Genomic DNA, 14,955 nt, shown 5'->3' with positions numbered 1-14,955 from the left:
GTCAACTACTGATTTAGTAATAGTGGTACTGTCATCCTGTTGGACATCGCCGAAATATCATCCGTGACGTGTTAATTTCGTGTCACAAAGACAAAAGTTGCCAAGATCTAATAGTATTAGATGTCTAGATTTAGATGTAGTCTAGATCTAAGTAATATGAAATCTGTGTAACTTAAAAGTGAAAGGTCTAGACTTCACTTAGTCTATAATTAGACCAGACATTCATGAGGCAAAGGCCTATTTAGTAGATCTATTCTTATTCTATTTTAATGTCAATTCCTGCTAACTTGCCACGTGTTATTCCTAAGGCCAAGGACTTCCGGGTTAGTGATTTTTTTTTTTGATAAATACCAAACAGCAGACGTGTTTCATTTGCATTCTTGCACAGACTTCATGAAAATATGTGCAGTATTAAAGAAATATGATGCACATGACAATGCCACTGTTTTATAGGTGAATGGTTAATACCTTTAAAAGCTGAATGATAATGTAGAGTCTAGGTCTAATTAAGATGATACAGTCTCTGATAAGAAACAGGTTTGATTGTCGTAGACTGTTTCCCAAATGCAGGTAGTAATATTCAGCTACTTCAATGCAATGCCTTGTTTACAAGTACATGTAGATTTATATTCATGTATTTGATAATTCAATTTCTACATGAGACTTACTAAGTGCTAGACATAAGATCTTGCATCATTAAAATGTGTAAATGACGAGACAATTTGAATATGGATCAAAGACGAACAGCAGTATATTTTGACATTCTTTGATCCTGCATAGGCCTACCATTTTGTTTTATGTTTAAAATAAATAGAGCAAAATAATTTCAACTTCAGTTTTGTTGGCTGATTTTTTTTTCTTCTCAAAATTAAAGTTGTATCTTGTACCATGATGTTTGATTTTAATCAAAAGTTCTTAATTTCTTTCTTTTCTTTCTGATGACTGGTGCCATGTAGTAGCGAAGAACTGGACTGTCTCAGAAAAGAAAAGAAAAAGTACAGGGTCGTGTACATCATCAACGGATGTGAATACAATGGTAATTAGAGTCTAGGTCTAATCAAGATGTTAAAGTCTCTGATAATAAAGAAGTTTGATTGTCGTAGACTGTTTCCCAAATGCAGTTAGTAATATTCAGCTTTTTCAAAGCAATGCCTTATTTACAAGGACATGTAGATTTATTCATGTGAATGATAATTTAATTTCTACATGAGACTTACTAAGTGCTAGACATAAGATCTTGCATCATTAAAATATGTAAAAGGCGAGACAATTTGAATATGCATCAAAGACGAACAGCAGTATTTTTTGACATTCTTTGATCCTGTATACCATTTTGTTTTATGTTTAATATAAATAGAGCAAAATGATTTCAACTACAGCTTAGTTGGCTGATTTCTTTTTCTCAAAATGAAAGTTGTATCTTGTATCATGATGTTTGATTTTAATCGAAAGTTCTTAATTTCTGTCTTTTCTTTCACATGACTGATGCCATGCAGTAGCGAAGAGCTGGACTGTTTCAGAGAAGAAAAAAAGTACAGCATCGTGCTTATCATCAAGGAATGTGAATACAATTGCTTAGGAAAGAAGACAGTCTACAGATAGGATAGAAGGGAGAACTTGGGATGAAGGGCGACAACATAAGGACGGTATATCTACATTAAAATGTGATTGTAAAGTGGAAACATGAAAGAAGATTCTAAGATTGAAGGTGAAAACATGCATTCCATTCTGTGATGTCGTAATTACAATTTTGCTACACTTTAATAACACTACTGAGAGACATTTATATCAAGGCAAACTTCATGTGGATATGGAATGTTAGATTTTCTTTAAGTGTTCATTGGTATGTATTTCATGATAATAAATCTTGAAGGTTTTGTCTGGTAATCATAACCTTGTGATACATCTTGATAAATTTCTAAGTGCACATTGGCAATATTCAGATGATGCTGTAATCAGATGAAGTTAGATGGTTGAATAATCATTGCATAGTTGTAATAGTTATCGACTGAGGATTAACATGCCCTTCACTGATTTATTTTTCGTAAACGGTGATAATTGCGAGAGTCAATCTAAATTGTCGGGGGCATAACCAAATGTGTCACACTGTCAAAATGTGTATATCAGAAACTTTTCGCTCGCTGTACGAATTTTCACAGAAAACAGATTTATGAGAGTCACAAATGGTAGCTTAGACCCATTAACAAAAAGTTCCAGCTTCATCTTCAACCATGTTCATGATACATGTTCATCTACATTTTGCAAACATTCTGAATGTTGATTGAGAGATGTTATACATGTATGTATTTTTATGAAATTAATGCAACAAATAATCAAATATGCATCTCTGCTAGATGATAATATTAATCCAGTTAATGACATGCCAAACTCACCTCAAACTGTAATTCATTCTATTCTCCTTTATTCTTTTATTTATTATTTTGTTGTCTTCAACCCACAATGAATGTGTTACGTATGATTCTTATAAACATGGGAAATGCACTCCATATAACTGATAGGACTTATAACAAATTGACATAATCATTCAACCATCACTAGACAGTTCTGTTATGAGATGTTCTTTATTTAACTAAAATTGTAAATTATGATATGTGTATGCTCCCATGCAAACTCACAACAAAATACAGAAATATGATTTCTTTTAATAATAATTCATTATGTCTCTAAATGTACAATTAAAGAAAGTGATTACAAAAAGGATGTCAAACATTGTATATTAAAATAATAGATTATTCATTTGTCTCCATCCGTAGTAACACATGCAACTGCAGTGTGCAGTTTGTGGGCTGCTGTGAAAAAAAAAAAAAAAATCACAGGCAGCCCAAGCGGGATTCGAACCCACGACCTCCGGATTACTAGACCAGCGCCATAACCACTAGACCACCGGGATGCCCTAGCACTACCTTTAGACATGAATGATTAAATATAGAAGGGCTTGGGGGCGCTTCGAAGTTAACTGCTCTTATTAAATATGCACATGTCATTTGCAACTCGACTAAAGATGATTAAACGCACTGAAATTCTTACTTTAAATAATATTCATAATCTGTTTTTTTTTCTTTAATAGCTTGGGATGTACACTTCATACTCTGTATCGGTCTACATTTCGCCTACAATATGGAATTCTTTACTTCGAGACGTTTGTTTTTTACAAAAGAAAAAAAAAGACTTTTTAAAGAGTCCTTTAAAGGTGCTGTAAAACAGTGGCGTTTTTTTTTTTTTTTTTTTGGGGGGGGGGGGGAGGGGAGTCAAATTAGCCTTGGCCCCTCTCCACCGTCCTTCTCCCCGCCCCCCCCCCTTTGGCTGCATTTTTTTTTTTTTTTAGTCATCACATGAAAATTCGTCTGCATCCACCCCGTAGTTTTGCCGATGACCTTTCTTTTTAATTATCTTAACCACACACAATTTTGGCCGAATTTCCCCACCCCTCTTGTGAATTTGCTAGCACATGTGTTTATAGTACTGGTGGATTAAGGATTCGGAGGGGGGGGGGTCGGCCAAAATTTCTCTTTTCTCATACGTAACAAGCCTACGGGGCGAAAGGCTGATATTATGGGCTTTCTACACACATTTTTAGATGCTAATTATTGGTTAATATGAGCACGATCATTTATGTTGTGATTAATTTGTTTCCTTTTCATATATGTATAACTATTAGAGACTTAATTGGCTTGGCACTCCTTACATCGACCTATTTTAGACACCCATTTCCTTCTCTCTCTCTTGCTTTTTCTCTACTGTCCTGTGAATAGTGTAACTACATGTACGTGCAGTACCTCTTCTCTTTTGTATGATATACATCAAGTTTCCATCTGAGCATAATGTGTGTTGCAGCACTCACAAGCTTCATGCATATGCAGCAACATCTTTTTATGTTCATATACATAATTATGCTTGATATATTAATTTGAGAATGTTATTCTTTCTTTTGTATACGTTCCGTCCGCACTCTATGGATGTAAATGTAAATTGTAAGATTTGGTGCGCATGTTCGAACTGTGTTTCTCTTTTTGTGAACACACAAGAACTGATGTAATAATGAACTTGAATTACGCATATTCTTTAATATTGATTCCATCTCCATTTGCCATTAGATATTTATTGATTTATGGAGCTCTTCCACAATTGTCATCCTTCCCATTGTCATTACTCATCTCTGAATAATTCAAATTTGATACTTTATTGAGAACCTATGTTTCTTCGATTACATAATGTACCTCTTCAATATATTGCTGCAAAAGGCATAATAAAACATGACCATTGTTATATATTTAAAATGAAGCTTGAAATTCTGATAATTTTGATATTTATGTATTTTTAGGAGTTTATCAGTTTCGAAGAGTGCATGCAGGATGAGTTTTATGTTTTTATATGATCAAGTGCAGCTATCAAAGAATCTGTTGAGCAGGAAAGAGAAAGATGGAAAATGAGGAATTATGAGTGAATTCGCATGCAAGCCAAATGACAATAATGACACCGATAAAAATTGTGACAAAGTAAAAGTCACAAATAATGTGGAATAATAAGAAATTAAGAAATTAATAGATTATTTCAGAGAAAGAAATAACAGAGTGCATGAGTATGAAAGATGAGTAAATGCAAGTAATCATTACTGACTGGCACATCTTTTTCCCTATATTTAGCAGTATCCTTCATCTTAGAACAAACATTCATAATTATTATGAAAGAAGTGAACTGAATTTGAATTAAAAATTATGTGAAAAATAAAGAAAGTAAGTTAAAAAAGTAAAAAATAAAACAGTAAAAAGTAAAAAAAAAAAATATGAAACACAGTATACCGAGTACATATTAATTACCAAATAATAAATGTCCACATGCAAAAGTGTTGAATAATATATCCACACAAAAAAGGAGGGGGGGGGGAGGGCAAAGAAATCTTTGGAGCGATCAACGACAGCTCTAATAACAATGCTAAATGAAGATGAAAACAAGGACAACACGCTTTTTAGAACAATTAAGAGAAACTGGCTTATATTATCATCTTAATTATCACCTAATGTATTATAATCATCACAATAATCATTACATGACAATTAATTTCAATTAATAAGGTTATTGTTGAAAAGCAGGTATAGCCCTAATAGTATTTGTATGTAAACACATACGAAAATGAAATAGCGACGGTTCGTAAATACACGCGTATTGCACGTTACCTATTGTGCAGGCCCTACAGCGCGGGTCTCACGAACCGGCGTAATACAACTTACGTCGGTTCGTGAGACCCGCGCTTAAGTACATAACCTATGGTGCGCGCAAGAAACGATGGATTTACGAACCGACGCAGTGAGTTTGAAGACAGAAATATCGTAATTCTTTTGAATTCACACTAAAATTACACTATGGATAGGAAGAACAACTTCCACTCTCATCACCCTGTCAAAATTTTCACACACAAGACAGGAAAAGTCATTGAAAACGTTGTCTAAAACTTGTGAGATCTTTAAACGCGATTTTCTCAGAATTGCATTTTCGCTCAAAAACGAAATAGCGTCGGTTCGTGGTAACACCGACGATTTTACATACGAATGTATAGTCCTGGGATGTTTCAAAATGTATAAGTAACCTGTATATATATATATATATATATATATATATATATATATATAGGAAGCTTATCAATCTGTAAAAGAAACTGACTACATCGTTGTCTTTCGAATTTGCCCTTTTCTTGGTGTTTATACATGTTACCATGAGAGTATCATTTGAAGAGATAATTGCCTACGATGTCTTGAAGCATCATAAAATTATATACATTAAAGAAAATCCTATGATATCAAGTAGAGGAGATGCAGGATAGTTGAACCACTTTTTACATTTTTGGATATGTTTCCTAATCAATTCTTGCTCACAACAAGTGTTTGTTACCAAATTGAAGAACAACTATAAACCTGTCTTGTATAGCTATGAAAATTTCTTCTACTCTTCTAGGAAATTGCCTAATAAAAAAAAAGAACTTTCTTTAGAAAAATAAATGTCAACACTCATGCAGAGCAAGGAGAGTTAAGCCATGAGTTGGGCCACCTTTAGAAGACAATTACTGTCATGTGCTACTTGTTTGAGAGTTAAACCACGATGTCAAACCATAAAGATTAGATTACAAAATCGGCTTACAAGTAGCCAGTAGCCAGAAATAAATCTTAGCTTAACAAAATCGGTTTTATCCTAATTTCAAGCATAGAAAGATATGAAAATTTAAGAAGTTCAAACACTCATCATGTACTTTATTCTTAAACATCCCTTAATATAACAACCACTCATATCGGGGCTGGCGCTATGTTTTGTAAAAGTGAGGCGGCCCAGTTTATATTTCTGGTGCCACTTCTGGGTTTTACTGACAAGCAACAAAAAAAAAAAAAAAGAAAGAAAAAGGAGGGGGGAAGAGGGCTTAACTATTATTTTCTGATATTACTTCCGGGGGTAATAGGCTGAATCAGCTGACAAGAAAAAAAAATGATGAGGGGCCTATCCCACTTTTCTTGTGCCTATTAAGTATACAAAAGTGTGGGGATCCTGGTGGTAAGACCCTATATATTCCTATGTATTATGCCCCCCCCCCCATAAAAAAAAAAAAAAAGTTGAGGCGAGTCCTCACTCCTTGTTTGCGTCGGCTCTGTGTATTACAGTGAAAAGTAAAGTTTTGCGTAAAGATATTTTGCAATGGAACTTCTTCAAGTTTGAGGGAGAAAGGTTTGCGGTGACACCATGTGTATACGTAGTCCTTAACCGCATCGTTGCTTGGCAGAAGAGACTAGAAAGAGGGGAATTGAAGAGAGAAGCGACATATGGGGATAGTAAGGAGGGCAAAAGTGAAGAGCGGGGGATAATAATGTGTCGGAAGTTGAAGTTGTACTATTAGTAGAGACGGTAGAAAAGGGAACAGAGAGAGTGGTAAGGAAGAACAGAGTGAGAATCAAGTAAGATATCTAAGATTCTTTAAGTTTGCTCATCCCCTCCCTATGTCTTCGATACTATAGTTCCTCGCATAATGAAGCAAAATAAAAATAAGCTACTCATCAGAACTGGAACCTGAATATTAAAAAACTTACATGACCTACTTTAGAAACCTACATGTACTACAGAAATGAAACAAGAAAAGTAAGTCATAATATGTTTTTTGTTTTTTGTTTTTTACAGAAAATTATAACAAACACATATTTTCTTTTTCAGAGTGTTTTTGCCTTATACACTTGTATAGTATCAACTTCGGTTAAATTAATATGCATGACTCATGAATAAAAACTACAGGTAAGTATAGTGCGATAATTAACAGGAAATCATGAAACAAACTGGATTATTTCATTCTAAGGACTGTAGTTATTACGAACAATGTATGTATTGATGTCAATGTCATGAATTTGAAAGTTATTTCATTATAGCCTTCACCTTGTACCACATAGGAAGTCTCATTTTTTAGATGTTGTTTTCACATAACACTTAATGAACAATTTTTAAGGAAATTTATGCAGGCTGTAATATTGCAATGTATGTTTCAATATTTTGACAAAGCCATGAAAATATTTCACATTGTATGATTTTATTTTTGTATTACAACTTGGAAACAAATGAAAACATGCACATCCCAGCTAACAGTCGGTTTATCCATCCAATAAGTATTACACAAAGATGTTAGTCTCTTGCCATCTAATTTTAATAGTGTCAAGCAATTTTGTTGCAATGTGTATGTATGCATGTTATGGGACTGTCCTTGAAAGTGACATTGAGCAGTTACCATGGCAACCAGGACATATCAACTTCATAATTATAACAGAGAGAGGTACTGGATTTGTGTAACCAATATAGGCATATGTGGAGTAAAGACCTGAAATATGGTATTTCACATTTTCACATCATTGCTATACTGCAATTCAATCCTTCGGCATTTATTCACAATTAAATTCAAGTTTAGGTTGCTATGGCAACTCTAAATATAAATTAAGGCTAGATTAATGGTAACTTCATTAAGGCTTTCTTTGTAAGAGGTATGCAGGTAATTGATATTTCGTTGACGTCGCACAATTAACAGGCATTTTTGTGTATTTTGCATACTTTGCTAACTTTTTTGAGGTTTGTTCCAATTATTTGATGGTTACCATGGCAACCAGATTCTGTTCGACTTAAGACATTGTACTAATATTACTGGCCGTTTAGATAAGTGTTCTAATTGAAGTACTAGTGTTTTAGTGACATTTTTCTGACTCCTGTATAGGCTTCATGGCGGCCATTTTGGACGCCACTTTGAATGATTAAAATTGCCCAATGGTGAGAGCTCCACACCCACTTGAATATCATTGTAGAGATCCCAAAGATGAATAATCAACAAATAGTATATATATATATCAGAGAAAAAGTACTTAGCCCCCTCGGCTGCCGGACTATAGCATTCATTTCAGTATTGCCCTGCTGCATCATTTTGCAGTAACCACTACATTATAGGTAACACAGAACATTATTTCCATTTAAAATTACCCTTTTCTAAAATTAGGCCCCAAACAATCACCTCTCCTCCAATTAATTTGACACAAGAAAATTACCACTCCCATTTAGATTTTCTAACATCGTTTGTTATTTCAGTCGGAAAAAAACTCATATTCTGTGAACAGCGAAAAATAACGGGTATCAACGAAGTCTTCGAAATCACAGTGATTAATTATTCGTTTCTTTGTAATGATCTCGGTATTCCCGAGCCGCTCAGAGCCGATAATACATTAACCATCTTTTCTTTTTTTTTTTTGGTCTTGTCCCTTTGTTTACTTGCTTGTTTGCTTGTTTACTTTGCGGTCGTGATGGTCATCCAAGGCTAACGCTCAGAGATCCCCATTTCTGCATTCTGTCTAGGAATGTAATCGTGAAAAGCTTGCTTGCTTCAAATATGATAATGGTGAGTATGTGAATAATGATGATATTAATAATGATGATAATGATAATAATAACAATAGTGAATAAATAAATATATAAATAAATACTAATAATTGTGCCTATACTTGCACAGGGCGCAGGTCTACTTTTTTCGATGGCGTTTCAAGAAATAAAAATGAATTTAAATATCATACATGTTCCAACAAGAAAACACAGAAGAAAATGACAAACAACAAACAACCACAGATACCAGATAAAGATTGCAATCGTTCCGAACATTACATATTGCAGTTATGGTCCTCATTGTGAGGGGAACAGATACGCTTTAAGTTTGGATTTCAACATTTTATAGATGGCAGTAATAGAGTAGGTATACGGGGAAAAGGGTATGAACCGAATGATGTACTACAATGTAATAAGTTTTTGTGACATCTTTTTTTTTGTGTGTGTGTGGAATATTACACAATAGCGAATTCGAAAAACCCAACCGAGAAGAAGGCAAAGAATGATTAAGCATAACAGCCATGGGCGTAAATTCCCCCTGTAATGGAGGCGGGGGGATGGTCTGTACATAATTTTATTACATAAAAGAAATGTTACCATTTTATTGAATTTAATTGGGCACTATTCAGGGCCGCGCCACATTTTTGAAAGGTTGGGGGGGGGGGGGTCAAAATTACCTTTCAATGAAGAAGAAAGGAAATCAAAAGACAAGAGAAACAACAACAAAAAATTCTTCATACTGACAAGCAAAAACAAACAAACAAAAACAAGAACAAAAAGACTACATATTTTTGCTGCCACTTAGCTTCCACTTTATAATTCATGCAAAAGAATGGGACATTCGCTCCCTGTAAAGTGTGTGTGTGTGTGTCGGGGGGGGGGGGGGGGGTCACCAAGCTTCTCCCCCTCCAAAAAAAAAAAAACAAAACAAAACAAAAACAAAAAAACAAAAGGGTGCGCCGGTCAGGTTATTGGCTTGTAACCGTGGTAATGGTGACTATCGCCGATCATCCCCCCCCCCGTACGGATTTATGCCGTTGATATCAGCTGCAGATTTTGATCCAACAACAACAACATCACAAAAGAGGAATCGTATATTTGAAACTTGAATAACCCAACTGATATCTAACATTCCGCTGAACTTGAGCTATATGACTCCGATATGAGATTTCGTGATCGACACATAAGTTACACATAAGTTACGGGCTGTTTTTGATGAAGTATACAAGTGCTAGAGACAGGACCGATGTGGACATAACATTATTAATGATCGAATTTACTTAACATATGATTCTGAAAACCAACAACTGAACATTTATCATCATTCAGTTTAGGCCACATAAAAGAAGGCTCCATATTGTGTTAAAGATGTATATAATAATGATATACTATAGTACATGAATGTCTTTAAAATATCGGAGAACGTGGATACAGCTGCTAACGTCTTTCACGTTGAGTGAGATATTCAACCAGGATGTAAAGGCCCTAAAGTTATCCAGGGGATTTCTTTTTCTGAGGGGAGGGGGGAGGGCAAGTAATGGGGAAGTGGGGTATTCCGGGTGGTAGTTATCCGGGGGTATAGTTATCCAGGGGGTAGTTATCCGGGGGTAATTATCCGGGGGTAGTTATCCAGGGGTAGTAATCAGGGGGAATTTTCCAGGGGTAGCTGTCCGGGGGTAGTTATCTGGTGGTAGTTATCCGGGGGTAGTTATCCAAGAGGTAGATATCTGCGGGGGTAGTTATCTGGGGGTAGTTATCCTAGGGGAAGTTATCCAAGGGTAGTCATCCTGGGGGTGGTTATCCATGGGGTAGTTGTCCTAAGGGGGAATCGTCCAGAGGGGTGATTGCCCTAGGAGGATAGTTGTCCAGGAGGTAGTTGTCCTAGGGGGTAGTAAAACTATTGTCCTAGAGGGTAATTGCCCTGGAGGGTAATTACCCTATGGGGTTAGTTGTCCGACAGGTAGTTGCCCTAGGGGGGAATTGTCCTGAGGGATAATTATCCAAGTGGCAGTTATCCGGAGTGTAGTTTTCCAGGGGGTAGTGTTCCTAGACCCCAAATGTTGAAAAACAACTTGTCACCTTGATTTCTTGTCCTAAACAAATTCCAACCACTCGTTGACTTGACTTGTCTTTTTGTCCGCAACAAGTCGACTTTTCTGTTCCACTAACTAACCAATTTGTCTTCTTTTCCAAAACAAGTCGATTTGTCGTGTTTTGACAACTCGGCATTTTGTCTTCTTGTCCAAAACAAGTCGACTTGCCGAGTTTCAACAACTTGTCATTTGACGTCTTGTCCCAAGCAAGTCGACATTCCGAGTTTCAACAACTCATTTTCATGTCTTTTTGTCCAAAATGAGTCGACTTGCTGAGTTTCAACAACTCGTTATCATGTATTTGTTTCCCAAACAAGTCGACTTGCCGAGTTTCAATAACTTGTCATCTTGACTTCTTGTCCCAAGCAAGTCGATTTGTCGAGTTTCAACAACTCGTTATCATATCTTCTTGGCACAAACAAGTCGACTTGCCGAGTTTCAACAACTTGTCATCTTGACTTCTTGTCCCTAACGGGTCGACTTGCCAAGTTTCAACAACTTGTCATCTTGACTTCTTGTCCCAAGCAAGTCGACTTGCCGAGTTTCAACAATTGTCATCTTGACTTCTTGTCCCAAGCAAGTCGACTTTCCGAGTTTCAACAACTCGTTATCATGTCTTCTTGTTCCAAACGAGTCGACTTGCCGAGTTTCAACAACTTGTCATCTTGACTTCTTGTCCAAAACGAGTCGACTTGCCGAGTTTCAACAACTTGTCATCTTCACTTCTTGTGCAAAGCAAGTCGACTTTCCGAGTTTCAAAAACTCGTTATCATGTGTTCTTGTCCCAAACGAGTCGACTTGCCGAGTTTCAACAACTTGTCATCTTGACTTCTTGTCCCAAATGAGTCGACTTGCCGAGTTTCAACAACTTGTCATCTTGACTTCTTGTGCAAAGCAAGTCGACTTTCCGAGTTTCAAAAACTCGTTATCATGTCTTCTTGTCCCAAACGAGTCGACTTGCCGAGTTTCAATAACTTGTCATCTGGACTTCTTGTCCCAAACAAGTCGACTTTCAGAGTTTCAACAACTCGTTATCATGTCTTCTTGTTCCAAACGAGTCGACTTGCCGAGTTTCAACAACTTGTCATCTTGACTTCTTGTCCCAAACGAGTCGACTTGCCGAGTTTCAACAACTTGTCATCTTTACTTCTTGTCCCAAGTAAGTCGACTTTCCGAGTTTCAACAACTCGTTATCATGTCTTCTTGTTCCAAACGAGTCGACTTGCCGAGTTTCAACAACTTGTCATCTTGACTTCTTGTCCCAAACGAGTCGACTTGCCGAGTTTCAACAACTTGTCATCTTGACTTCTTGTCCAAAGCAAGTCGACTTTCCGAGTTTCAAGAACTTGTCATCTTGACTTCTTGTCCCAAACTAGTCTACTTGCCGAGTTTCAACAACTTGTCATCTTGACTTCTTGTCCCAAACGAGTCGACTTGCCGAGTTTCAACAACTTGTCATCTTGACTTCTTGTCCAAAGCAAGTCGACTTTCCGAGTTTCAACAACTCGTTATCATGTCTTCTTGTCCCAAACGAGTCGACTTGCCGAGTTTCAACAACTTGTCATCTTGACTTCTTGTCCCAAACGAGTCGACTTGCCGAGTTTCAACAACTTGTCATCTTGACTTCTTGTGCAAAGCAAGTCGACTTTCCGAGTTTCAAAAACTCGTTATCATGTCTTCTTGTCCCAAACGAGTCGACTTGCCGAGTTTCAATAACTTGTCATCTGGACTTCTTGTCCCAAACAAGTCGACTTTCAGAGTTTCAACAACTCGTTATCATGTCTTCTTGTTCCAAACGAGTCGACTTGCCGAGTTTCAACAACTTGTCATCTTGACTTCTTGTCCCAAACGAGTCGACTTGCCGAGTTTCAACAACTTGTCATCTTTACTTCTTGTCCCAAGCAAGTCGACTTTCCGAGTTTCAACAACTCGTTATCATGTCTTCTTGTCCCAAACGAGTCGACTTGCCGAGTTTCAACAACTTGTCATCTTGACTTCTTGTCCCAAACGAGTCGACTTGCCGAGTTTCAACAACTTGTCATCTTGACTTCTTGTCCAAAGCAAGTCGACTTTCCGAGTTTCAAGAACTTGTCATCTTGACTTCTTGTCCCAAACTAGTCTACTTGCCGAGTTTCAACAACATGTCATCTTGACTTCTTGTCCCAAACGAGTCGACTTGCCGAGTTTCAACAACTTGTCATCTTGACTTCTTGTCCAAAGCAAGTCGACTTTCCGAGTTTCAACAACTCGTTATCATGTCTTCTTGTCCCAAACGAGTCGACTTGCCGAGTTTCAACAACTTGTCATCTTGACTTCTTGTCCCAAACCAGTCGACTTGCCGAGTTTCAACGACTTGTCATCTTGACTTCTTGTCCCAAACGAGTCGACTTGCCGAGTTTCAACAACTTGTCATCTTGACTTCTTGTCCAAAGCAAGTCGACTTTCCGAGTTTCAACAACTCGTTATCATGTCTTCTTGTCCCAGACGAGTCGACTTACCGAGTTTCAACAACTTGTCATCTTGTCTTCTTGATCCAAGCAAGTCGACCTGCCGAGTTGCAATAACTCGGCTTCTCGGTATTTAACCTGTCTTCTCGTCTTCTTATCTCGTCATCTGGTTGGCACTTTTAAGCTTCCGTACGCGACTCACCTGGGGAAAAAAAAACCAGTTGTGGTCGTGCTGAAACCTTGGCTGTGGGTAAATCCGACTTGTGTACGCCCCTCTGGGCAACTACAGGAGAGATACGCGATAGGTACTGTCAGGTGCGGACCAACTGCAGAGAGCTCCGGGTAGCATTTTTTTTCCGCAAGTCAAGCCACAAAACTTCCCCAGATATGGTATGACAAGGCCTAAAGTATGTTCAAAACTTATTCAGAAGGAGTCGCGGGGATACGCCCGCAGAGGGTAGAAGGTAATTAGCACACGTCTAGCAGGTGAGACACAAGTGCAAACATTCTTGTCCTAAGGAAAAAAAAAAATCTCCTGCGTGTGGAAAATCCCTACTCGCAACAAGCCCGCTTAGCTTGCCCGGAAATGTTTGACACGGCATTTACATTTTTGTTTTCTTTGCTGTCATTTCAATTGGAAAATCACGAGTAAAATATAAGGAGATAACGATTTCATTCTTTGGAGAGAATGGATGATAGCCAATCGTTATATGCTAGTATATGATAATACAACACACTTGTCATGTTTTCACTTCTAATCTACAATGTAGATTCAAGTTTATATTTCTTTTTTTTTTCAACAAAATGATACAAAAAAAATCAGAAATTGTATGACAGACAAGGGTTCGACCGTGTGAAAAGTAAATGATAGTAAACAAATAAAAGAGAGAATAATGCATGCATACCTCCAAAGTACAAAGATCCGTTTATTCAGAGAAAAGAAAGCCGAAATGAGATGTCCACTAACAAAATCTAAATAATAAAAAAAAAACATGCTTGTATATTCTGAACCACAAATTATTTAAAGCAGGACAGAACAAAACAGGAGAAAACACAACATTATGACATGACTTTAGTGTGGAGTATAGGCCTATAGTTGGAAGGAATGAGGGCAGAACAACATAAAGGCAAGAAAAAAAAAAGCAAATCATATAATGCGAACAAAAAAAAATATATAATACAATTTTTTTGTTCGCATTATATGATTCACTTTTTTATGTACTTTTTCAATTCTGTTCACTTTTTCTATCTGCTGGAGTAAGATTTAAAACACATTTAGTATGAAGTGAAAAACATTAGACTTTCATTTACAGAACCGCTTCAAAATTCTTATTATTCAAACAATTTAATTTCATTAGTTTTTATCATCAATACAAATGAAACCGGGTGAAATAATGTGAACAATCAAATTACCTTTTACATTTTCAACTTGTTTAACAACAGTTCATTATAAGTGTCTTGTATGTACTACTGAAGTGATTTCAAAATGTTAGGAGGACATGCTGAGTACGGCA

Source organism: Diadema setosum, chromosome 6, assembly GCF_964275005.1.
Source record: "Diadema setosum chromosome 6, eeDiaSeto1, whole genome shotgun sequence".
Taxonomy (NCBI): domain Eukaryota; kingdom Metazoa; phylum Echinodermata; class Echinoidea; order Diadematoida; family Diadematidae; genus Diadema; species Diadema setosum.
Note: the sequence above shows the minus strand (reverse complement) of the source record.